We start from the raw sequence: 25904 nt of genomic DNA on the forward strand, positions 1-25904 counted from the left end.
CGACCTTAGCTTGTTGAGTACACTCAAGGTTGGTCTATTAGGGATATGTTTGACACTATGAAATATTTGATATTTTTGAATGATGGGTTTGACTTAACTAAAATTTAACTTTTGTTGAGTACACTCAATGAGATAAGTTTTAGAGGCATGTTAAGCTAACACATAAGATGTGTGAAGACAAAAGAGTTGTCAGCTTAATGATCTGAAAGTTGTATGGAGATACAATTGATAATAATATCTACCCAAATGTTTTATTAGGATTTGTTGAGTACACTCAAGATTTTGATACAACGAATGGGATCTCAGCCCACTGGAAATCTAATGTGGATTCAAATAATTTATCTATGAGGGTCATTAATTTATTTTAAACAGTGGGAGCACGTTTAATTAAAGTCCATATTGAATTTATGCATATGCATTATAATACATATTAATTCTATGTTTTTCGTCATTTACAGTTTTTGAATCATGAATAATCATATGAATTTGAGAGGCATACTGGATGCCAACAAACTAACCGGATCAAATTTTCTCGATTGGCACCGCAATTTGAGAATCGTTTTCAAGCATGAGAAAATTGGATATATCCTTGAGCAGCCATTTCCAGTGGTGCCTACTGAAAATTCCACTCAGAAAAAGGTGGCTGCTTACAACAAACATAGTGATGACGATAACACTACACCATGTGTGATGCTTGCAGCTACGTCACCTGAGTTGCAGAAGCAACATGAGGGTATGGATGCTTACACTATGATTTTTCATCCCAAGGAGTTGTATGATGAACAATCTCGTGTGGAGAGGTATGAGACCTCTAAACAACTATACCGGTGCAAAATGGCAGAGGGATCTCAGTCAGTGCTCATGTACTGAAGATGATTGGTCTCATTGAAAAACTGGGTTTACTAGGTTTTATCATAGATCATGAACTAAGTATTAACTTGGCTCTACAATCTCTGCCAGATAGTTATTCACAGTTCATTATGAACTTCAATATGAATAAGATCGAATGTACACTTCCTGAGTTGCTTAATATGCTTAAAACTGTGGAGCCCAATGTCAAGGCTAGCACTGGGCATGTTTTAGCTATTCATTCCTCCAAGGGCACTAAGAGGAAAATCAAAGGAAGTTTTAAGAAAACATCCAAAAAGGCTAAGGCAATAACAAAGCAGTCAAAGCAGGTAAGGACAATACCAAATCTGATGACCCATGCTATCAATATGGAGTGAAAGATCATTGGAAGAGGAACTGCAAGGCTTACCTCGCTAGCTTAAAGGGAAAGAAGTCTTCTGAAACTTCTACTTCAGGTATTTTTGTTATCGAGGTTAATATGTCTAGTTCATTAGCTTCTTGGGTATTAGATACCGGATATGGATCTCATATTTGTATAAATATGCAGGGACTAAAGAGAGGTAGACCACTGTAGAAAAGAGAAGTTGACCTACGCATGGGTAATGAAGCAAGAGTTGCTGCATTAGCTGTAGGGACATATTTCTTACCACTACCTTCGGGCTTAGTATTAGAATTAGAAAATTGTTATTTTGTTCCCGCCATTACTAAAAACATTATTTCTATTTCGTGGTTAGGCATGAATGATTTTTCAATTAATGTTAAGAACAATCGTTGTTTGTTTTATAAAGATGAGATCTTTTATGGTTGTAGTGTGTTGCAAAATGGAATTTATATTCTTGATACCGAGTCATCTATTATGAATATAGAAAATAAAAGGCATAAAAGTGATAATCTAAATAATACATACCTCTGGCATTGCAGACCGTGTCATATTAACGACAAATGCATTTCCAAGTTACATAAAGATGGATACTTGGGGTCAACTGATTTTGAATCATTTGACAAATGCGAGTCGTGCTTGTTAGGCAAAATGACCAAGTTCCTTTTTACTGGAAAAGGAGAAAGAACCATAGAACTGCTGGGACTAATACATACTGATGTATGTGGACCCATGTCAATAACTGCCAGAGGTGGTTTCTCTTACTTCATCACATTCACTGATGATTATTCTAGATATTGTTATGTGTATCTGATGAAATTCAAGAATGAAGCACTTGAAAAGTTCAAGGAATTCAAACTTGAAGTAGAGAAACAGACTGGTAAAAATATTCTCATGCTGAGATCAGATCGAGGTGGAGATATTTAAAGGGAGAATTTTTAGATTATCTTAAAGAGAATGGGATTCTCTCACAGTGGACTCTGCCATATACACCGCAACATAATGGTGTATCTGAACGGAGGAATCGCACATTGTTAGACATGGTACGATCTATGATGAGCCATGCAAACATTCCAAAATCATTTTGGGGTCATGCACTAATTGCTGCGTGCTACACACTTAATCATGTCCCATCTAAATCGGTCGACAAAACTCCATACGAGTTATGGAGAGGAAAAAGACCAAATTTATCTCATATGAAAGTTTGGAGCTGTGACGCTTATGTAAAGTGAAATGAATCAGATAAGCTTGAGGTTAAATCTGACAAATGCGTATTTGTGGAATATCCAAAAGAGACAATTGGATATCAGTTTTATAATCCCGTTGAGAAGAAGGTGTTCATCTCAAGACATGCCATATTCTTAGAGAAAGAGCTTATTCTAGGAGAGGGTAGTGAGAACAAACTAGAATTTGAAGAAGTTCAAGAATCCATAGATATTGTTGACCAATTAGATGAATCTGAGTCTGATCCTATACCTGTTGATGTACAGACTCTTGATCAGGATGTAGAGAACCCTGAGACACTCCAGCTCAGCGTAAATCAAGTAAGATCATTCGACCTCCCAAAAGGTAAGAATTCACGATTACTAATCAAGTATTATTAGTCGAGGATGATGAACCTAGAAATTACGTAGAAGCGAAGTCAAGTGTTGACTCAGAGAGATGGCAAGAAGCCATGGAATCCAAAATGAACTCAATGTATGAGAACAAGGTTTGGACTAGGTGGGATAAAATATATAGGTTGTAAATGGGTTTACAAGAAAAAGGTCAATGTGGATGGAAACGTCCATATATACAAAGCAAGGCTAGTAGCAAAGGGTTACACACAAAGACAAGGTGTTGACTTTGATGAAACCTTTTCGCCTGTAGCCATGCTAAAGTCTATTCGGATTTTGCTTACAATAGCTGCATACCATGATTATGAGATATGACAAATGGATGTCAAAATAATGGAAACTTACAAGAGGAGGTGTACATGACACAGCCTGAAGGTTTTGAATCCAAAGGAGCCAACAAAGTATGTAAACTAAATCGATCCATTTATGGATTAAAGCAAGCCTCTAGGAGTTGGAATCTTCGTTTTGATGAGACAATCAAAAGGTTTGATTTTATCAAAAATGAAGATGAACCGTGTGTTTACAAGAAGATAAGTGGGAACACGGTCGTATTCCTAATATTATATGTCGATGACATATTATTAATGGGAAATGACATCCTAATACTTCAATTGGTAAAATTATGGTTGTCGAAGAATTTCTCCATGAAAGATATGGGAGAAGCAGCGTATATCTTGAGAATCAAGATCTATAGAGATAGATCCAAAAGATTACTAGGTTTATTCCAATCTTCGTACATAGATAAAATCTTTTGAAGATTTAATATGGAAGAGACTAAAAGAGGTTTATGCCCCATGTCGCATGGGATTTACCTCTCAAAAAATATGTGTCCTAAAACACATTATGAAAGGTGTCGCATGGATAAGATTCCTTATGCTTCGGCGATAGGATCTATCATGTATGGGATGCTATGTACGAGACCAGATGTTTCATATGCTCTAAGTGTTACCAGCAGGTTTCAAGCAAACCCTAGTGAGAAATACTGGATAGTGGTTAAGAACATTCTTAAGTACTTGAGAAGGACTAAAGATGTGTTCTTGATCTATGGAGGAAATGAACTGAAAATTCATGGGTATACTGATGCCAGCTTTCAAACTAACAAAGATGTTAGAAAATCTCAATCAAGATATACATTTACTCTCAACAATGGAGCGGTTAGTTGGAAAAGTTCCAAACAGGAGACAACCGCTGATTCAACAACAGAAGCCGAGTACATTGCTACTTCTGAAGCAACGAAGGAAGCTATCTAGATCAAGAAGTTCATTAATGAACTTAGAGTCGTTCCTAGCATTGTCGATTCCATACATTAATTTCTTTGTATTGTGATAACAATGGAGCCATCGCACAAGCAAAGGAACCGAGGTCTCATCAACGATCCAAACATGTGCTAAGGCGATATCATCTCATCAGGGAGATTATACAAAGAAATGATGTAACGATAGAGCGAGTTCCCACAGATGACAATATTGCAGATCCACTGACAAAGCCGTTGTCACAACAGAAACATGATCGTCATGTGGACGCTTATGGTATTAGATACACGAGTGATTGGATCGAGTGCAAGTGGGAGTTTGTAAGTGTTATGCCCTAGATCGAATCGATTTAGTTTGTAAACGCTTTTAATATGTTTAATGCATTTAATTTTGGCAAGATCTATTATTTATTTAAATTAATTTTGTGATAAATAATATTAAATAATAGAATCCGGAGATCCAAGTTTAAGTGATTAGTTAATCACAAGGAGTTGTGATTGTGAGTTATAAATTACGTATAATTTGATCTTGAATAAACCGTGGTCATAAGTAATAACGAGATACGGATATCGTTAATACAGTTAGACCATCACGTGTGACATTTCTTACTTGTGAAGTAAGCAGCTGATCTCACGAGCTAAAGTGTGGTGACACTTAAATGAACACGTGGATGTTTTGTTATAGAACAAAACATTGGAGACCCGCTAAGAGATTCCAAATGGATAACTATCTGAGTGTCAGTGGTTAATCGCTAACGTTCGGTAGTGGAATTGGTCCTATAACTTGAGGTCATCATAGTGCTTTGTATGAGGACTGTCATACTTTGACGGTGTTGGATGTTGCTCTGCCAAGGGCCGCTAATACGACATCGTTCGTATATGTTAAGAACCATATGAAGGTTGTGAATGACCAATAGAGGATTCGTCACTCTTAGATAGTAAGAGATTGTGATTTGCATTTCGTTCAATTAAATCAATAACGAAATCCTTGGCCAAGGTATACATATAAGTCGAAAAGGAGTTTTCGACTCATATTGACTTAATAGTAAAATGAAAGATATGATCGATAATCGAGATTGACACACTTCCATATCTCGTAGTTGATCGGATCATATTGATGAAGGGATTGTAATTTCATGGTAAACGAACGGTTTTGGTTTTGTCATACCACGTGATATTTCCCGTCACATGTGTTGCCCTGATACATTGGTAGATGTCAATCTGGGACGGCGAGTGTGAATTTGTGATAAATTAAAAGGGTGTTTAATTTATCAGTTTTGATTAGATCAAAATAATATTTCACGTCATTAGGTATCGTGGTCGAGAACCTAATGGGTCGCGCACACAAAAGAGAATTGGAAGATTGTAAATTGTCAATTGATTAATTTAACAATCGTTGGATAAATTAATTAATTGGATTTGTTATTTATATTCCCGAATTAATTAATTGGATTAATTAATTCACGGACCGGATTTAATTAAATGTATTAATTAAACATTGGATCGGATCGGGCCGAGCCCGTTTGGGTTTATATAAATACATGGTTAGGGTTTGAGATCCATAAGGTTTTCATTATTCTTGCTGGCACAAGAGGAAAAACCTTAGCAGTTGCAATCTATTCTCTGTGTGGATTCATTGGAGGCTGAACAATTGGCAACTGTGAGAGGCAGATTCAAGTTGTTGGAAAGGAATAACGTGAAAGAGTTTGCAAAATCAAGATAAGGTATATTTTTTATCACAATTCTTATCTAAATACAAAGCTGAATCCTGAATGGGAATTGAAATTTATTTAATTCCGCTGTGCATGTTTAAGTAAATTCCCTACACCATCAACCACCATGATTTTTTTCCTTGAGTTTGGAGGCCCTAGTTCATTGCCTTAGTGGCTTTGGTCCAGGGTGGAGCCTGATTTGTGATGGCTTTGGTCCAGGGTGGAGCCTGATTTGTGATGGCATCCTCCCTTACTCTATCAACACCTAGCTAGCTGTTGTTGACAAGAGAGCAAGCATCACGGCTATTAATCTAAATGTAAAGAAATCTACATAACGTTCACCTAATAATTTTGAATTTATCGAATCTCACCCTCTCATTTTATTGTTTTACAATATATATTCCAGAACATAGGATGCACACCAAAATGTTACAAATGTATGTACAGTGTAACAAATTAATTGGAGCTGGTTTGGGACATGAAGAGGGAAAGAAAATGCGTAATAATGTCTTTAGAAAGATATTGGAAATTTTTTTTGGAGCTTTCCACCACATGCGTGTTAATTTGGGGATAATTGAAATTTTGTATCCATACATAAAAAGGATAGGCTTTAAGGCCCGATCAAACTTAGGCAAAATTCCATTCGTTATGCCTGGTTTGAAATGAGCCCTTGTTTTAAGTTGAGTCGGGGATAATTGAAATTTTGTTCTTTGTTCCAATTTCAGAAATGTAAAGGTTGAAAAATAAACCGAAAATATGGATATTGTGATTCGATCATTGTTCTCTAGCACGTTTTAGTAAACTAGCAAACAAGCAAACTTTTAATTTCCTAAAGTGTTCGTAAACATGTTAAATTACAAGATGGGCGAGCCAAAAGTGCTCGTGAACGGTTTATTAACTTCTAATAATCATCAAGTCGTTTTAATCATTATAATAGAGTAATTATGCAGTGACTTGTGAAAATAAAGATACTATTCCCTATACCTCACGGCTCACTGTTTCAACTCCACATTCAAAAATATTCATTAAACCTATTATGTTTGAGAAAAAAATAGATTTTTTTTTTCCCAAGTAACATGCAATAAAGTCCCATAAAACATCAAATACTTCATTAGCTCTTGCAATTTCCTGGCGAATACAATTAAAAATTTTAAAATATTATCTTATCAAAACTAAATAGAAGGAAAAAAAGATTAAATATTTCAGAAATCATAGTGTCGCTGAATTAAATAATATCATCCCATTAATTAGCTATGTAAAACAGACCCCAAATAAAACCCTGAATCAAATTCATAATCATACAACGGATCCAGACAAAATAAAACATAACAAAAATGAATACATACAGATTGAGAGCGATGTCTGGAACACCAATGACGTAGCTTCTGGGTTCTCATCCAGCTCCAGGTATCGGAAGATTTCCACCGTTGATTCATCTTGCAGAAGAGTGTTTATCCAAACAAATCCCCTCATTTTCACGATAATTTTATGGAAAGTCAAAATAGATGAAAACTTAGTTTCTTCTTGTTCGGTTTTCACAATAATTCAATCGAATCTCCTCATCTTCTTCGGTTGTCTGTTGGTGTATATAGACAACAATTGTGCGTGTGTGAGAGAGTCACATAATTATTGTTACAATACAAAGAAGATATATAGTCCGGCTATATAATCACAATATAGAGTCATTTGTGTAAAGGATTTTAACCACTTGCATAGTTTCACCTTCTGATACCGTCAATTGCCTAAAAAGAAATGCTTAAAAATACAATATATGCACACATCATATACTGAAAAAATGATGACACATGCACATTTTACCAAATCAAGTAGTTGCATTGTCCCAACTAAAACTAAGTTAAAAAAATCAAACTTAACCTACATTTCTACATGCAAAAACAACCAATCTATTATGATGCATCCCCTTGATCATCTTACTTGGGTCTCATATAAGCAGCCACTTGTTCAGTGATATTTTTAAGAAGTGTAATTAGTCAGTTGTTGACTGTTGCACATTTCACTATAGAAGAAATATTCAAGTCTTACAAGTAAAACTTGATTAAAGGCATGGAATTTGCCTCAAATAAAAGCAACACAAGTTATTAGTTGTGTTTTCCTTTGCCATTTATCAATTGATTTGTTTCTAAAAGATGTCATCCTGTAAATTAATTTCCTGCAAATGACCAAGATCCAATAAAATGAAAATGTAAATTAATACTGAAATACAATTATTCCAAAAAAGTTGAAAATGCAACATGTAATCAAACAACATAAGAAATTGATGCAGTGCATTGTACGTGCTAGAGTCGTAATTGAATATTTAGTAGTGTAGAATAAATATAAGTATGTTTTAAATCTACTTCTACATGAAAGAGTTAACTGATACTTAAAATAAAAAGCAAGTGGACTCTCCTTTCCTAAATATATTTCCTATAAATAATGTTGATTAATTTGTATCTAATACTAATTGTATTTGATCTAACTGTATTCTTTACCAAGAATATTGCAACGATTGAAAACTCATTGATGTGGGGTAGGATTCCCTCAAAAATTCTTCGGTGCAAAATTTTCCTTGACAACCAATCTTTTTTGTCCATCAAGCGATCCACTCGTTCCCATCTCAGCTTGACAAACTTACTGATATAACACTCCATGAGAAAACACATATATATAGAGGCTGGCATTATTTGTAAAATAACATAAATTTGAGCACTAAAATTTTGGCTCCCATTTTAGTTGTTTTCCACTGCATTGACAGCTAAAGAGAGAGAGAGAAAATAAATAAAGGAGCAAGAACAAATTACTTTTGAGATTCAATTCGCTTTGTTTTTAAAACCTCTTTTTTTTTTTTTTTTTATAAAATCATCTTGCCTTCAGACTATTTGTTAAGGATTCAAGGAAAGAAAAAACTATAGAATGTAAGAATAATTCATATTTGGTGGTAAAAAGTTAAGCCCTTCTCAATAGGAATGAACTAAGTATTCGAACTGATTTGCTGCTCTTGAGTTGTATATAGCGAAGACCGAAAGAAATCATAATGCTCCTGATATGCAAATCTCCCTTGTAAGATATGCTTATATTAGAGAAGACAAAAAACAACAATAATGCCAGAACCAAGATCTTAATCTTAATATCTTAAAAATGTAATTTAGAGGTCATGATTCTCGAACTTTACAGTGTGGTTGCATGTGAGTAAATTAGTACAAATTGATACAAAGATTTCTCCATGGTTTATTTGACCACTTGCATCTATGGCCGAAGAACAGGAAGGAAATGATTGGTATAGCCCTAAATCAATATAAAACACAATTAACATGAATGATATAAGACATAAAAACTTTATAAGAAAAGGAAACAAATAATAATAATAATAATAATAATAATAATAATAATAATAATAATAATAATAATAATAATAATCGACATCTAATAAGTGTTTGTTTATATATAGATCCATCTAAATAGTTAAGATTACACATTGATTACCTGCTACGATGACCAAGGAATTTCACACTAAGATCTATATGTGCGGAATATGTGATCTTAAGGGTACATGGTCCAAGCTCTGGAATTAGATTCCTAATGCATCCGAGATAAGAAAATCAACATCAATAAGAAACACTCAAAGTTTGTAATGGCTTACAAATGATAAGTAAAATTGAAGCGCAAAACAATTTCAAATTCGTGGAACATAAATGGAAGGAATTATGAACTAGAATTATGAACTATGTTCAACCCAGAGACATTCTGCATTACTAAAATGGCATGTTTTGTTCCTTAACAAATGAGAAAATATGGCAAAGCAATGATGACAACTTATTATTGTTCTCTTTCATCTACAGATCACACCCCGGATCCCTATTCCTTCAACTATTTTATATTTCATAACACTCATCCCAACCGAAATCATGATTTTTTGCATCATTTATCTATGTCACAACCATAATGCCAGGATGGTATGTGTTAAAGTCCAACTCAAACAGACTGAGCATGAATGGAAAATGCGACTTGTAATAACCGAAGAAAGGAAAGGTAAGATGGAGTAAGAAGCATGCATGTACCTCTTAAGCATATTCTTAAAAACTCCCGAAAAATGTTCAACCTCAACTTATTTGCACCACATCTAGAAACATACGATCCATTGCAGTTTGGGGTACATCCCACGCCAAAATATAACTCATATCACTTGGGAACGCTTCCATCAAAGGCATCCTTTGCAACAAAGGCTGTCTTTGAATAATAAAATTGCAACAAAGCCAAAACAATAGAGGAAATAGTGGGAAGGTTAGGAATTAAATTCCTTAAAGCAACAAGAAACCCAAAAAAAGCTCAAAATTCTATATACGTGTTCTCAAGAAGCATAACGACCAAATAACGAAAAACGTTGCTAAAATGCAATTCAAGCATCAATTGAAAAAAAAAAACGAATAAAGAATAAATAAATTGAATAAAAATCCATTGATCTAAAGAGACAATATTTAAGCACACAATCTAAAATAAGCTGCCAGAATATCATAAGAAACAATTAAGGGCACCATGCCACCAAGTCCCGAAGCCTGTACACATATGACTGCATACCACATTATTAAGGACACACAACAGTGACTGTGATGTGAACCCGATAGCAACGACCACTAACTAACCCACAATGAGATTGACACGAATCCCAAGAAAACCAAGAATCGTCGATTTTGTATTTAATTCACAAACAATGAATGAAGCAACCATTAATATGTGAAATTAACAACAACTTAATTACACAATTTATAAATCTCACCCGTATTTGTTTTGAATGCAACAAAATTAACAAATATTGAAGAGTTCAATTTGTTCTTCGAAGAACAAGAAATTGGAAGCAAAACATTCCCTTGTGTTAATCTCTCAAAATGTCAAAAGTTCTTACAATCAATAATGTGAAAAGTATTTAAACCAATCCTAAAAATGTTGTCTTGGATGGAAATTATGCTCTAAATACCAAAAAGTAATAATTAGAATAAAATTTTATGGAATCTAGAAAAGTTACCAAAAATTAAAAATGCGTCCAAAAATTTGTACTATGTGGTCGCATAGTATAAATCAATGCACTCGTATAGAACAAATAGTCGGCCTCAATTTTGCTAAGGTAATAGCCTATGATGTCGCATGGCTTTTAAGCTATGTGGTTGCATAGTTTTAATTTTTGAAATATCCTCCTCCTTGTACAGAATTTTGTGACGATTCCGAATTGTACTCATGGGCAAAAATTCGACACCCGAGCTAAAAGTTGTGCCCATTTTAATCCACGCTGCTCGTTTTTCCATATATCATCTAAAACTTTAAATCCAATACACCGAACATGATTTTGCCTTTATGACTAGCATGTAACTTGACCTTAAGCTTGCAAACATCATCCTTTGTAGCCCAGTAACCTTGACGCTTGGTTGCATGATTTCATTGGCTGTGATCAAACCTGACTTTGCACTTAGTATCTTCTTGCCAACCATGGAACTTGTTACCTTGCACGTTAATTCCCCCTTTTTGAATTCCAAAGCTTGATCATGAGATTTGCCATCTTTATCAACCATTTTCAACCTCCAAATGAGCTTGAATCTTGGTATTAACTGACCTCCAACAATCATCAAATAATTGAGAATTTGGTGCCTAGCCTGGATTATATGAGACTGTTAAAACAAAGATAACCAGCAATCTTGACATATACTACCCATTTCCCAAAAATAAATAAGCTACCAAAATTAAATAAAAGAGAACACAAAATGAAGTAGAACATGTTATTATTCTTTTCAAGGACACACTTCCCTTGTTGATTCCATCAAATAGTATTGTAAGGTCCATTCCAAGACCAAGTAGAGGATTGCATTTGTTAAAGAATAATGTCATCATTGCAGGCATAATTGACATTAGTGAAGGCACACAAAGAACGATCCTAAATGATAAATCTATTCTCTTAAACAGGTTGCCAAATTTTTTTCTTCCGACATAGATTGATGGTGTCTTGACATTTTTGAGAATATCATTCATGATAATATTTGAGTGTTTCAACTGTTTGATCTATCAAGTTAAGAGAAAATGAGCCCCCACGGGTATGGTGCAATGGTAAAGTAGAAGGATTCTATACGGAGCATCGGAGGTAGGGCTGTAAGCAAAAATCGCAAAACCAGAAATCAAACCAAAACCACGTTTTAGAAATCGTCGGTTTGATGCCACGTGGACCTGTCAACGAAATGGTTTTGAACCAACCAAAAATGATTTGATTTAGGTTTGAGAATTTTAATTGCGGTTTAAAACCAAAATGGACCGGGGAAAAATATATAAAAATAAAAAAAAAATGAAATTTTATAAAATTCATCCAAATATGTAAAATTCAATAGTTTTGTGACTTTTCTCATTTGTGGGTATTTGTCAATTTGTAATTTTCTATTACATATATATTATTATTATCCAATAATCCCAATTAGTTATTATTATTGTCTTGGGGGCCCAAGGCCTCACAAGTCATATGAACTCCAAAATAAAAAAGAGGAAAGATTTGGGTTTGGACTATATTACTTACACCCCTTGAATAACACGAAATAGAAAATGGATCTCTTTCAATTCTACTTCTCGTCCCTTGAATAACATACAACCGTAAACTTGTGTAATTGTTATATTTGGATATTATAAACAATAGCTTTATTATTGTGGTTGTTTATTCTATCTGTCTAATCAGCAACCTTTTTTCTTCCAGATATGATGATTTTGACTTGTTGAATATTATTAATGTTTTTGGCCTTATATTTAGTTTAGTAGACTTTTATTTTAATGTTATCGTAATGTCATTAGCTTAAAAATGGTGAACAAAAAATTATGTTTTAGTTTATTGTGATTTCACTTTGATTTAGTTGGAATTTAAATTTATAGTAGATATATTTAGTTTGTTTTAGATTTATTGCTAGTAAGATTCAAAGATATATTGAATTCAATAAATTAATGGCGTAAAAGTAGATTGGCAAAAAAATATACAATTAAACTGGACCAAACAGTTAGGTTTTTTTTTTTTTTTTTCAAGCCATTTAAAATTGTTTAGTTTAGGTTTGAGTTTTTCCCAAACCAGTTTAAACGGTTTGGTTTAAAAATCTCTCAAAAATAGGTAAAATCGAACCGCTTACACACATAATCGGAGGTTCGAATCCTAGCGACAGCTGAAAGTTAACATTTATGTTAACAGGCAGATGTACTGTGGAGGCAAAGTTATGGTGTGCTTTGTCGCTCTTCGGGGGTCCTGTCCACACGTCATAAAGAAAGGTCTACAGGGATGAGAACTGTATCCGAATGTCCGGTCCAAGTGTGTATAACTTGTGACCGCATCCGGATTTACCCAGGTGACGAGCCGAGGGGAAGGCTGCCACTCCTCAAGATTAATCGGGTGAAACTTGAACACCTGAGTTATCAAAAAACAGTTAAGAGAAAACAAGAAATGTCTGTCACAAAATTCTGAACAAAATTAGAAAATTACAATATCCTTAAAATGATGTGAAAGCCTTTTTGAGATGCAGGTGATAAACACGGCCAGCAATAGTCTCAAAACTGTCACATGATGTTTCAAGTATCAAGAACAAATGATATTCAACTTAACCACCTTAGTATAATCAATGAACCCCTCTTAAGGTCAACATTCCAACAATCAGAAAAACAAGGAGTCGAGGACTGTAAACATGCATCTAATGACAGATGCATCACAAACAAGGAAAAATTTATAATAAGTTAGAACAATTTTGAACATCACACTACAAACAAAGCACAAGATCATTATCTTGCTGGTAATTAGTATAAATAGGATGAATGAACAGCCACCGGATTGTTTATTATAAATAAGAGCCTTAGCGAGCCATTGTAGTGTATGTGGATTGAAAGAAAGTGGACTGAGAGTAACATGTATTCGAGAAATAGTAAGCAGTGATTAAGAGATGAGCTTTGGAAGGTATTTGGTGTGTAACTGTGTTGTGAATTTTACTATTAAAATAATATTTTTCTTGTGTTTCAAATTCAACAACTATCACTTGATTGATTTGTACAGAAGAAATCAGTAAATGGGAAAGGACTATGCTACTTGTATCATTCAGATAAAATATAATTTATTCGAAGTGGGTCCGCTCCATATGTGGGGTTGACACTGTTATAGACACTCTAATGTATTATAGTATCACCCAACATGAAAATAGCTGAGTTTGGAGAATGGCCAAGATTTAGCCCTCGCTTGTCTACCATTAAAGTAGAAAAATGGGATAATGAATTTTCGGAGAATTTGATTAAAAAATAGGAAAATGTTTTAAATTACGTGTAAAATAATTTATTGTGAAAATGTGTGATTGAAATTGAGGTCTAGAAAAAATAGTTTAGATTTAATGGTAGACAAACAAAGACTTAGTGTGTAATAGTAGTCACATTTTTCTGGAGCTGTAGTCCAACTAAGTCCCACGTAAGTTGTGCACCGTGCAGAAGATGATTGATGAAACGTTTCTAGAATGCAAATGTTTAGGATATTGTAAAAATAGAACTTGTGTATTATTCTTTTTTTATTCTTTTGGGAGTTTAGGGGCATCAATTATGGGTTTATTTTAAAGTATTGATTTTGAGCATTTATAAACAAATTGATTTGAATTTATTTTAGTAGCTATTTTTAAAATAATACAACCCATGTTTAGGAGTTTATTATCCACTGATCCTAAAAGTTTTTAAAAGAATAAAATTACATATATGCTTCTTAGTGTAATTTTTAATTTTTAATTTCTTGCATAAATTTTTTTATTCATATGTGATATTTTATTTATAAGTAATTTTTCACATATAAGTTAATATTTACTTAAAATTTTAAGTTAATGTTTTTTTACTTATATAAATTTTATAATTATAAGTTAATTTTGCACTTTTAAATAATTTTCACACATAAGTAAATTTTTTACTCATTTTGTATGTGAATTTTCATTTTGGTGGTAGTATTTTTTCCCTCTATAATTAAACATTGTTTACACAATGATTTCTATCTTATGAGTATTTTTTTACTTTTGAGTACATTTTTAAGATATTTTTTTGTTATAAATAAATTTTTTAATTAATATATATTTTTATGTACAAGTCAATTTTTAACAAAATATATTGTTTGGAATTATTATTTATAAAGGATTAAATTAGAAGATAATATGAGAAATGACCAAAACCCACCGATTTGGTAGATTGAGAGAAACTATCAAAATTACATTATAATGATTTTGGATATTTTAGAGCCATCCAAAATTGGTGCCCAAAGTAAGCAAATTTCTCACAACCCCTTATAAATGATGCCACCCAAAATCGATCAAAATCATTGAAAAGAAAAAACTTTTAAGCAAGCTCTTAATCTCAAAAGGAAGAACTTCTATGACTGATCATTTTATGAATCCCTATTCTGAATGCGTGCAAAAATATGTTATCATTAGCATCCGGCGCATAAGTTATTAATAAAGCACAACCATAATATCCCGTCAAGAACGTACCATCAACAACAATTACAGGCTTAAAAAATTCCTAATGTTTCACCGATGCACACAATTCCATGTAGAGATGTTTGAGTTGGCAATTTTCATTAGTCTCAATGCTCGTAATAGATCCTAAATTCTTCGCCCACAACACATCCAAATATGCTAGAATCTTCCCATATGACTCTTCAAGATCCTTCATTATAGTCCTAAACACATGCTCTGTAGACCACAAATTTTTTCATAACTCATTGACACACCAAATGTATTCATCATGTCATTTATAGTATCTATAGTTTGTTGTTTGCTTATGATCTCCCATTTTCAAATCCAACCCGCGTGAGTTCATATTTTTATACTCTTTACTTTGAACCTCCCTATTTTACCAAGTTTCAAAACTCTATTGTCTATTTTAACCCAAGCAACCAACCACGTACTCCATTTTATATGGCATTTATACCATGAGCTGAAACACTTTTTTGTATGATATCTCTAACCTCTATAGTTGACACTATTTCACGAAGTTCATACACTACTTCATCATAACTGGTATTCTATAGCATTATGTCCATCAAGTACCCGACTTCACAAACTTGTAATCATAAAATTTCAGATACACCAAAACTAGAAAAACGACATAAATGTGGTTGAAGCTAAGAAGTTACAATCGTATTATCTTCAGAAATTAGCTCAACAAAAAATATATAACTTGAAATTGGTTTAGATTATGATCCTTTCTCTTGAGCTCCAAATCGAATGTTAGGGAACATGTTATGTTAGATTCAATATGTATTTTGATTGCTATTATTGTTCGATCCATCTTTAACCAATTAAAAAAGTGTAAGGGTGGCACAATGATGCAAAAAACCCTTAAATGAATTAATGTGTTGACCGGTTGATTTTTTGTTAAATCTGTTACAACACTTACTGGAAGAATAAAAATGTGTTTCTGTTTGTTAAAACTGTACTTAGACCTTTCTTGTTTAATTGGACGCCTGAGATGATGCCATGTGTTAACCCCTCAACCGTAGGATGGCTGACCATTGGTGACTCTTATATAAGGCTTATCTAGGGTTTACTGTGCGTAATTTTTCATTCTTCCAGACTCTTCTTTCTCTCTCTGGCTGCAAGATTTTTTCGTCTTCTCTCTGTAAAATCAAAACCCTCATTTGATTTTTCTGTAACTCAAAAGCAGTGTTATCTTGGGTGATTTCTACTACTAGATGGTTGTGTTCTTGTGTGAACTTTCGTTTTAGTTGGAAGACTGTACTCTTTCCTGTGATCTTGTGTGGTTACGGTCTGAGTGCCAAAATCCTTATTTCGAACCCTTGGTTTTGAGATCCACACTAAGCAGTGTGCTCCTGGAAACTGAAGCACAGATCATCTTTCAAAGGCGTGAAGATCTGCTGGATTTTTGGGTGTATTTTGCCTTACGGCAGAGAGAAATAAAATCCATCTTTATTTCTATCCAACTTATTATTTTTGATTAATACATGTTTTCGTTTTAATATCTTATTGTAATAATTGCCTAATACTCTGGAATCTCCTCTTTACAGTGGTATCAGAGCTTTCGGACGGAGGTTCTTGACTCTGACTAGTGTAGATCTGAAACTGTGACACTTGTTTTTCCTAACCTTCGTTATTTCTTGAAACCCTATTGAAGGGATCTAGTGAGATTGTTCTAGTTTTCAATTAATACTGCATATTAATTGTATAAATTTTTTGAGCTGCTGTTATTGTGATTTAATCTTGTGATCTGCGACTGCCTCGGTAATTCCTTTGTCCAGAAACCCTAAGAGTTCTCTGGAATCTGAGGGTTACCTTGACATAAGTCAGAGGTCTTGATATTATTACACTGCTGTGATACTGATTATCGTATAATCTTGGTTCTTGCTGCTCAAATGTGATTTGTGTTGTGAAAAACACGTTGTGACTCTTAGACTTTGAACAATTCCTGTTATTACTGGAGTACTTTACAACTAATAATTACAGTGTATTCATGTCCCTTGAGTGGTGATACTTGAATTGATTTTGAGTTGTAAATAATTGTGGAGTGTCTATTTGATCTGTACATTTTGAAACTACATTCAAATTTTTTCTAAAATGACAAATACAAAATTTGAATTGGATGTTTTTAATGGCAAAGGAGACTTCAGTCTCTGGCGCCAGAAAATGAGGGCAATTTTGTTACAACAAAAGTGTGCTAAAGCCATCGATGAAACATGGCCTGATGATTTAGAAGAAACCAAGAAAATTGAACTTGATGAAGCTGCCTGGAGTTCAATTTTTCTGCATTTATCTGATAATATATTACGTGAAATTGGTGAGACTAAGACTGCTGCTGAGTTGTGGAAAAAGTTGGAAGATACATACTTGACTAAATCTATGCCGAATAAGGTGTATCTTCTGAGACAGTTCTTTTGTTTTAAACTTGACCCTTCTCTTGACGTTGAGGCTAATATTGATAGATTTAATAGACTATCCCGTGACCTAGCCGACTGTGATGAGAAACTCTCAAAAGATCAGTTGGCTATGGTCTTGTTAAATTCAATAAGTGATAAGTATAAAGATGTTAAAAATGCAATTGAATATGGGAGGGAAACTCTAACCACTGATGTGATTATTAATGCTTTAAGAAATAAGGAGTTAGAGTTAAAGTCTGATAGGAAAGAATCTATCAATGGGGAGAACTTGATGGCTAAGACTAGATCTAATCCTAAGACTGTAAACTTTAATAAAAAACCTGGACACAAGAAAAAGACAAATCCAAAGGATAAAATGAAAATGAAGACTAAAGGAAAGAAGTGTTTCTATTGTCTAAATGAGGGTCATTTTATCAAAAACTGTCCTAAAAGAATTAGTGATTTCAAAAACCAATCTAAAGATGATGGTGGTGCAGCCTTAGCCTACAATAATGAGACCTTAATTGATGAAGTCTATGTGGCTGTAAGCAATTCACCTTGTCAAGAGCGGATCCTTGACTCAGGCTGCACCTATCATATGTGTCCAAACAAAGAATGGTTTACAGAGTTTGAAAATATAGAGGGTGGTAAGGTTTTAATGGGTAATCATATGACATGTCAGGTTAAAGGAATAGGAACAATTACCTTGAAAGTAAAAGGAAATAATAACCTAGTTTTGGAAAAGACTAGATATGTTCCTGATTTGCAAAGAAATCTTATTTTCTTAGGGGTTCTAGATGACCTAAACCATGACATATTGATTAACAAGGGATACATTAAAATCTTGAGGGGTTCACAAGTAATTGTTGAAGCCCCAAAGAGACATAGCCTATACATTTTACAAACTGAAAATTTTTTGGAGTCCACATCAGCAGCAATCTAAGTCCAAAATGACAAGTCACATATATGGCATAAAAGACTGGGCCATATTAGTGACAAAGGGATTCAGATTTTGAATAAACAGGGTGCCTTTGGAAAGGATAACATAGAAAAACTCAGTTTTTGTGACTATTGCATTCTTGGAAAACATAATAGATTACCTTTCTTACCTGGAATGCATAAATCTGTGTCTATACTTGAATATTTGCATGCTGATCTTTGGGGACCAGCTTCTGTAACAACTCATACTGGTTTTAAATATTTTTTGTCAATTATTGATGATTTTTCTAGAAAAAATTGGACTTTTCTTTTAAAATCAAAATCTGATACTTTTGGTGTTTTCAAGAACTGGAAAACTCTGATTGAGAACCAAACTGATAAAAATATTAAGGTACTAAGAACTGACAATGGTTTGGAATTCTGCAATCTTGAATTTGCACACTTTCTGGTATATTAAGACATCGAACAGTTGCACACACTCCACAACAAAATGGTTTGGCAGAGAGAATGATTAGAACGATTCTTGAAAAAGTGAGATGTATGCTCATAAGTTCTGGCCTACCTAAGATTTTTTGGGGGGAAGTTGTTAAAACTACTAGTTATTTGATTAACAGAAGCCCTTCTAGTGCTATACACTTTAAAACCCCTAAAGAAATGTGGAATGGAAAACCTGTTGACTTCAGTAACTTGAGGGTATTTGGTTGTGCAGCTTTTGCACACCAATCTGAAGGAAAATTAGAACCTAGGGCTCTTAAATGTGTATTCTTGGGCTATGGTGAAGGGGTATAGCCTATGGGTAAGGGAAATCAAAGGCTATAAGATCATAATCAATAGAAATGTGATATTTAATGAAGATGATCTACCCTGCCTTAAATTTGAAAATAAAATAGAGCCCTTGAATCAGGATGAAAATGTGGAAAAGGGCGTTGAAATTGAGGTGGAGCAATCTGATGATGAAAATCCTCAGAATACTACACAGCTTAATGAGAGAAATGAGGAGATACCTGGTGATGGTGCTCCTAATGATGAATCTGAAGCTGAATCAGAAATTGATCAGCCTTTAGACAATTATCAACTTGCTAGAGATAGGGAAAGAAGACAAATAAGGCCTCATGTTAGGTTTGATGAAGATGTATCTTTGCTATCTTATCAAAGTATGATTGAGAATGAACCTGAGTCCTTTGAGGAAGCCATAAATAGTAAAGACTCTAAGGAATGGCTTGCAGCAATGCAAGATGAAATGCAATCACTTAAAAAGAATAAAACTTGGGTGTTGGTAAAAAGACCATATAGAAAAAGGGTTGTTGACTGTAAATGGATTTTCAAAATTAAAAGAGGTGAACAAAGTGAAAATGATATAAGATACAAAGCTAGACTTGTGGCTAAGGATTTTACCCAAAAAGAAGGTGTAGATTTCAATGAAATCTTCTCTCCTGTTATAAAATTCACTACTGTAAGAGTAATTCTGGCCTTAGCCACACAGTTTAACTGGGTACCAGATCAATTAGATGTGAAAACAGCTTTGATACCTGCCTATATTGTAAAGGAAATGGTGGAGAAAATTCCTTTTTATCTACTCCTTTATGTGGATGACATGCTATTAGCAAGTCATGACATAAAAGAGATAGAAGATATCAAAAATAAACTAAAATCAGAATTTGAAATGAAGGACTTAGGTCCCGTGAGAAGGATTTCAGGTATTGAAGTTATAAGAAATAGAAGAGAAGGCACACTAAGTCTCAGTCAAAAGTCATATATGCTGAAATTGTTAAATAAATTCTCTGTCTGATTCCAAAAGTGTGAGTTTACTTTTGGCAAATTATTTTAAACTCTCAAATGAATAATGTCCTAAATCTAAAGAAAAATTTGAAAGGATGGCAAGAGTGCCATATTCTAATGCAGTTGGGTTGTCATGTACCTCATGATTTGTTCTAGGCCAGATTTAGCATACTCTATAAGTGTCTTAAGTAGATATATGTCAAATCCTAGTGAAGCTCATTGGGAAGCCATGAAATGGCTTCTTAGATACATAAAAGGTACATCAAATTCAGGTAATCAGTTTAGAAAACAAACTGAAGGTGTTGTTTTGAGAGGATACACTGATTCAGACTATGCCAGTGATAGGGACAATAGGAAGTCCATTTCAGCCTATATGTATACTTTATGTAATTCTTGCATTAGCTGGAAATCTCAGCTTCAAAAGATAGTTGCATTATCATCCACTGAAACTGAATATATTGCTGCAACAGATGCTATAAAAGAAGGGATATGGCTGAAAGGGTTATTAAATGAATTTGGCTTTGTTAAAGAAGTAGTTCTTTATTCTGATAGTCAGTCAGCCATTCATTTAAGTAGAAATCCAGTTTTACATAATAGATCTAAACATATTGATGTTAGATTTCACTTTATAAGGGATATAATTTCACAAGGAGTTGTGAAACTTGAAAAGATTTCTACTAATTGTAATCCCGCTGATGTAGGTACAAAGGTGCTGCCACTTAACAGGTTCTTGGACTGCTTGAACACGTTGAACATCACTACATGCTGATTTGAGTATCTGGTAAGAGTGCTAATGATGTTTAAAAATTGGGAGTAACCACACTGTGAGTGAATGTGGATCATTGTACCAAGGTGGAGATTGTAAGGGTGGCACAATGATGTAAAAAACCCTTAAATGAATTAATGTGTTGACCAGTTGATTTTTTGTTAAATCTGTTACAACACTTACTGGAAGAATAAAAACGTGTTTCTGTTTGTTAAAATCGCACTTGGACCTTTCTTGTTTAATTGGACAACTGAGATGATGCCATGTGTTAACCCCTCAACCGTAGGATGGCTGACCATTGGTGACTCTAATATAAGGCTTCTCTAGGGTTTACTGTACGTAATTTTTCATTCTTCCAGACTCTTCTTTCTCTATCTGGCTGCGAGATTTTTTCGTCTTCTCTCTGTAAAATCAAAAACCCTCGTTTGATTTTTCTGTAACTCAAAAGCAGTGTTATCTTGGATGATTTCTACTACTAGAGGGTTGTGTTCTTGTGTGAACTTTCGTTTTAGTTGGAAAACTATACTCTTTCCTATGATCTTGTGTGGTTACGGTCTGAGTACCAAAATCCTTATTTCGAACCCTTGGTTCTGAGATCCACACTAAGCAGTGTGCTCCTAGAAACTGAAGCACACATCATCTTTCAAAGGCGTAAAGATCTACTGGATTTTTGGGTGTATTTTGCCTTACGGAAGAGAGAAATAAAATCCATCTTTATTTCTATCCAACTTATTATTTTCGATTAATACATGTTTTCGTTTTAACATCTTATTGTAATAATTGCCTAATACTCTGGAATCTCCTCTTTACAAAAAGAATATCAACTAGATTAATGTATGCACATCAAATCAGTACAAAAATCCTAACAACCTCCAAGCCCATACATTCATTGTTGTATTCCAAAATCTTCCATACAAATACATTAATGAAATCTATAGCTGCATAAAAATTGCAAACATAACATATAAACCAGGTTTGGTAGGAATTAAAATTTGGATTTTAATCTAATTCATATTCAATAATTAATTTTAATCACATATTTCATAGGATTCACAACTTTTCAATCACCATTTTGTCAACTTTTATTAAAATCTATGGAAAATCTTATTTTGATCCTCACCAAACATGGGCATAATATAAGTATTATAAATTCCAGTAACATAAATTCAAAATTTCTACATCCAACATGGTATGTAATGCATCATGAATTTTACCAACGATCATTGAACTTTAATCTTACAAGCAATCAAGAAATTAGACTTTTAATCAGAGCAATCACACCATTAAGCTTTAATTCCAAGGTATTAATTTTTATTTTTTAATTATTTTGAGATCATTAAATAATGCATACCAAACAATTTTAAAAAATAAATCCATATTGCTTAATAATTTTTACTGTCAGATAAATTTTAAGTTTTCAAAATTAGACAATTCTAAAGATTCCAATTAGTATTTATTATGTTATATCAAGTCGAAAGTGTTCAGTTGGAACTTAAATTAACTAATTTTTCAAAATTGAAATTTTTTTAGTTGTAGAAATTATTAAGTAATTAAAGTTTTTATTATTTTAGTTATTTGATATGGATTATTTTATTTATTTAATAGATTTAAAGTAATATTAGAAATTATTTATAACTTTGAAATTAAAAATTAAGTAGTGTGATTGATCCAAATTAAAAGTTTAGTGATCGAGTGTGAAATGTTGAATTGACATATTGAATGGAGATTCCATTTATTTTAATTGTCATTTTACAATTTCTATTAAGTGGTTGAATAGAAGGCTAACGAAATGGCCTAACCTAATTGCTCACAATAAATTAAAGTTCAGTAACCAGATTGCAATAAGGGTAAAATTCGGTAACCATGAGTGTATTTTACCCAATTCTTTAACCTCTTGTTGCCTACAATTTTCTTTTCTTTCATCTAACATTTTCTCAATATATAATTTTACAACACAAACCCTTTCATTTTTTTAATATCATTTTTCAATTCACCAAACAAGAACAGGAAGGTACAAGTGGCCGAGGGTTTATCTTGTGTTGCACAGATTTCCACTTAACTTGTTCATCACCGAACTCTGAAGGTAGCATCGGATTTATTTATGTTGATTTCGCACTCGATTCGATGGTTCTAAATGATTTAATCTCACACAAGCTATCATGAATTTTGATAGAGCTGGTACACTGCCTTCAAATCTGGGCGTATCTGGGAACAAAAATAACAGTTGCAGAAACTTGGGGTTTTTGGAGGAGTGAAGTTGGGTGGACGCTTTTGGGCTTCAGTGATCTTCTTGGTTATAATGTTTCTCCACATCGTGGCTATTTTATTATTTACCCGAGGTAATCTCCTTCTCAATAGGATCAAACTTTCCCAAATAGAAAGATCGCAGGTGTGGATCTACCGATGGATCTATCTATCCGTATATCTATATAATCCAGTGTGTCCATTATAGTCGATGCTCCAATGTTTTTGAGTCTCCTCGTTTCCTCCTTATGATCACAATGTTAACAACTTCTGTGGAGTACTGGGTAACATGACGAAACCTACAGTTGACGGGCTCATTATAATTGTTCTTGATACTCCCAGGTATTCTTCATATTGCTCCCTGCAGAAGTAAATTTACCTTGATTAATCACACTTAAATCAAAACTCTTTTATTATAAAACAATAACCGTACCATATTTTAAAAATCCTGATTTATAGGTTTATTTTTTTTGCTTCAAGTACCTTCTATGCAGGCAAGGACTTCGACTTCATTGTCATTTAGTTTGCCTTTAAATTTTCATCATGTCCTATGATATGTATTTTCACACATAACTATATGTTTTGAATGTTCTTTATTAGAGTAGCTTTGTCAATCCATCGACCATTTATTCCATTTTTATGGATTATAATCTCAAAAGTGAAATCATGGATGGATAAGCTGTATTCAGTTTACATTGTCTAAAGGTGATCTTATGTTTTATCTTTTTATTTTTGAAATGTTATTAAGGGACATGAGGGTCTTTCTAGAGTTGGTTAATAGGTCACTCTATTCACTCATTAGACTACACAAAGTTGCATTGATGCTTGTGTTTTATGGCTTAGTTTTTGTACACTTAGCTGGATATTAGATATTTGAGGAATTTTAAATTGACTTTCTTACAATGTGCAAACTGCAAAATAGCTATACATTTTGATACTTTGTTTAAAAGGCCTTGTTTTTAAGTAAATATCTTAACTATCCATACTAGAAGCGACACTAATTGAGTCAAATTGACCCTAAACTATTAAATTCTACTCAATTTGGTCTATATTGACCCCAAAAACAAGTCAAAATCAACACTTGATTCCTACCTAAATCAATAAAAATCATCATATTTCTAGTAGTACTTCTTACCAACCTACATTGATCGTTAAGTTTGTTATTTTTGATATCTCTATCCAAAATTTCAGTTCCATCATTAATCAGTCATTCTGCTGCTGTTGGGGGGAAAAATTAGTAATATCTTGTTGTGCTAATGAAAAATCTCCTTTTCACTCTGAATTTTTGCCCTTCTAAAGTATTGTCTAACTTGTTAGGATGAAAATTTACTATTCAAAACCCATCACCCTGCCAGTTGGCAAAGAAAATAAAGAAGCACAAAGTATTGTTGTTCAAATGTAATTTCAGATACTTAATTAGCATGTTTGCATTAGTGCGATCTTCCATCCTGTCTATTGTGAACATAACCTTGTAAATTTAAGTAAGACGTCGAAGTCAGATTTGTTACTGAAGCTGTAGAAGCCCGAGTAGCACCATGAGCCTAGTCCATTTAAGAAATGAGCTATGAAAACTCAACCCATTTAAGATTATGAAAACCCAAGCCATAAGTTAATTAAAAGCCCAACAATTTAAGAGATTAAGTGTAAGTAAATTTGATGACAAAGATTTAATTAATAACTAGGTTGACTCAATGGTCATCTACTTGACATTTCATATCGGCAACCTAGGTTCGAATCACCATATAGATGTTTTTATAAAATATTTTTACAAAACATATGAATGGTTCATTTTCCTTTATTTTCATTATGTAAATGTTTTTTATAAAACTTTTTGTATGAACTATTTTTTTATGGCTTAAAAACTTTTCAAATTTTTAGTTAAAGATCCAATTTAACGAACTTATTGATAATACAACTCTCCCATTTAGTTTTTCATTAAAAAGGAAGATTATAAGAAGAGGATTGTCAGTTTTTCACTACACCTTTCCTCAAATTCGAATTTCCGCTTATTTTCTTTCAAAAATATATACTTCATGTCAAGTTAAGCTTAACAGAATAGTAAGGGTGAGAAGAAGAAAGGCCTTTTACACATTTTTTTCTTTTATATCCAAGAAAATTCAAGGTAGGTAGAGTTGCAAGTGTTTATTTCGTTTTCAAATTATGATTTTTCAATAAAAGTTTGAATGAATTGGTACCTTCGAGTATGGTGCTTCGGTACTTATATAGTTTGAATGAGCATTCTCCAGCTCTACGTGTTATGATAATATTACAAAAATTGGATTTTGCCGAAAATCCATCTATGTGCGATAAATCTATAGTTCGAAATTTTCTAATTTGAGAACGAAATGCACCGATGATATCAAAGCACAAGTTTTCAATTGTCTGAGTGACAGTTTCATCGATTCTATAGATTTTTTCATTTTTTTTAAATATATATATTTTTTCAAGTACAAGTAGGAAATTTAAAGGTGAGAAAAA

The sequence above is a fragment of the Olea europaea genome, chromosome 7 (genome assembly GCF_002742605.1).
Source record: "Olea europaea var. sylvestris chromosome 7, O_europaea_v1, whole genome shotgun sequence".
NCBI classification, from domain to species: Eukaryota; Viridiplantae; Streptophyta; class Magnoliopsida; order Lamiales; family Oleaceae; genus Olea; species Olea europaea.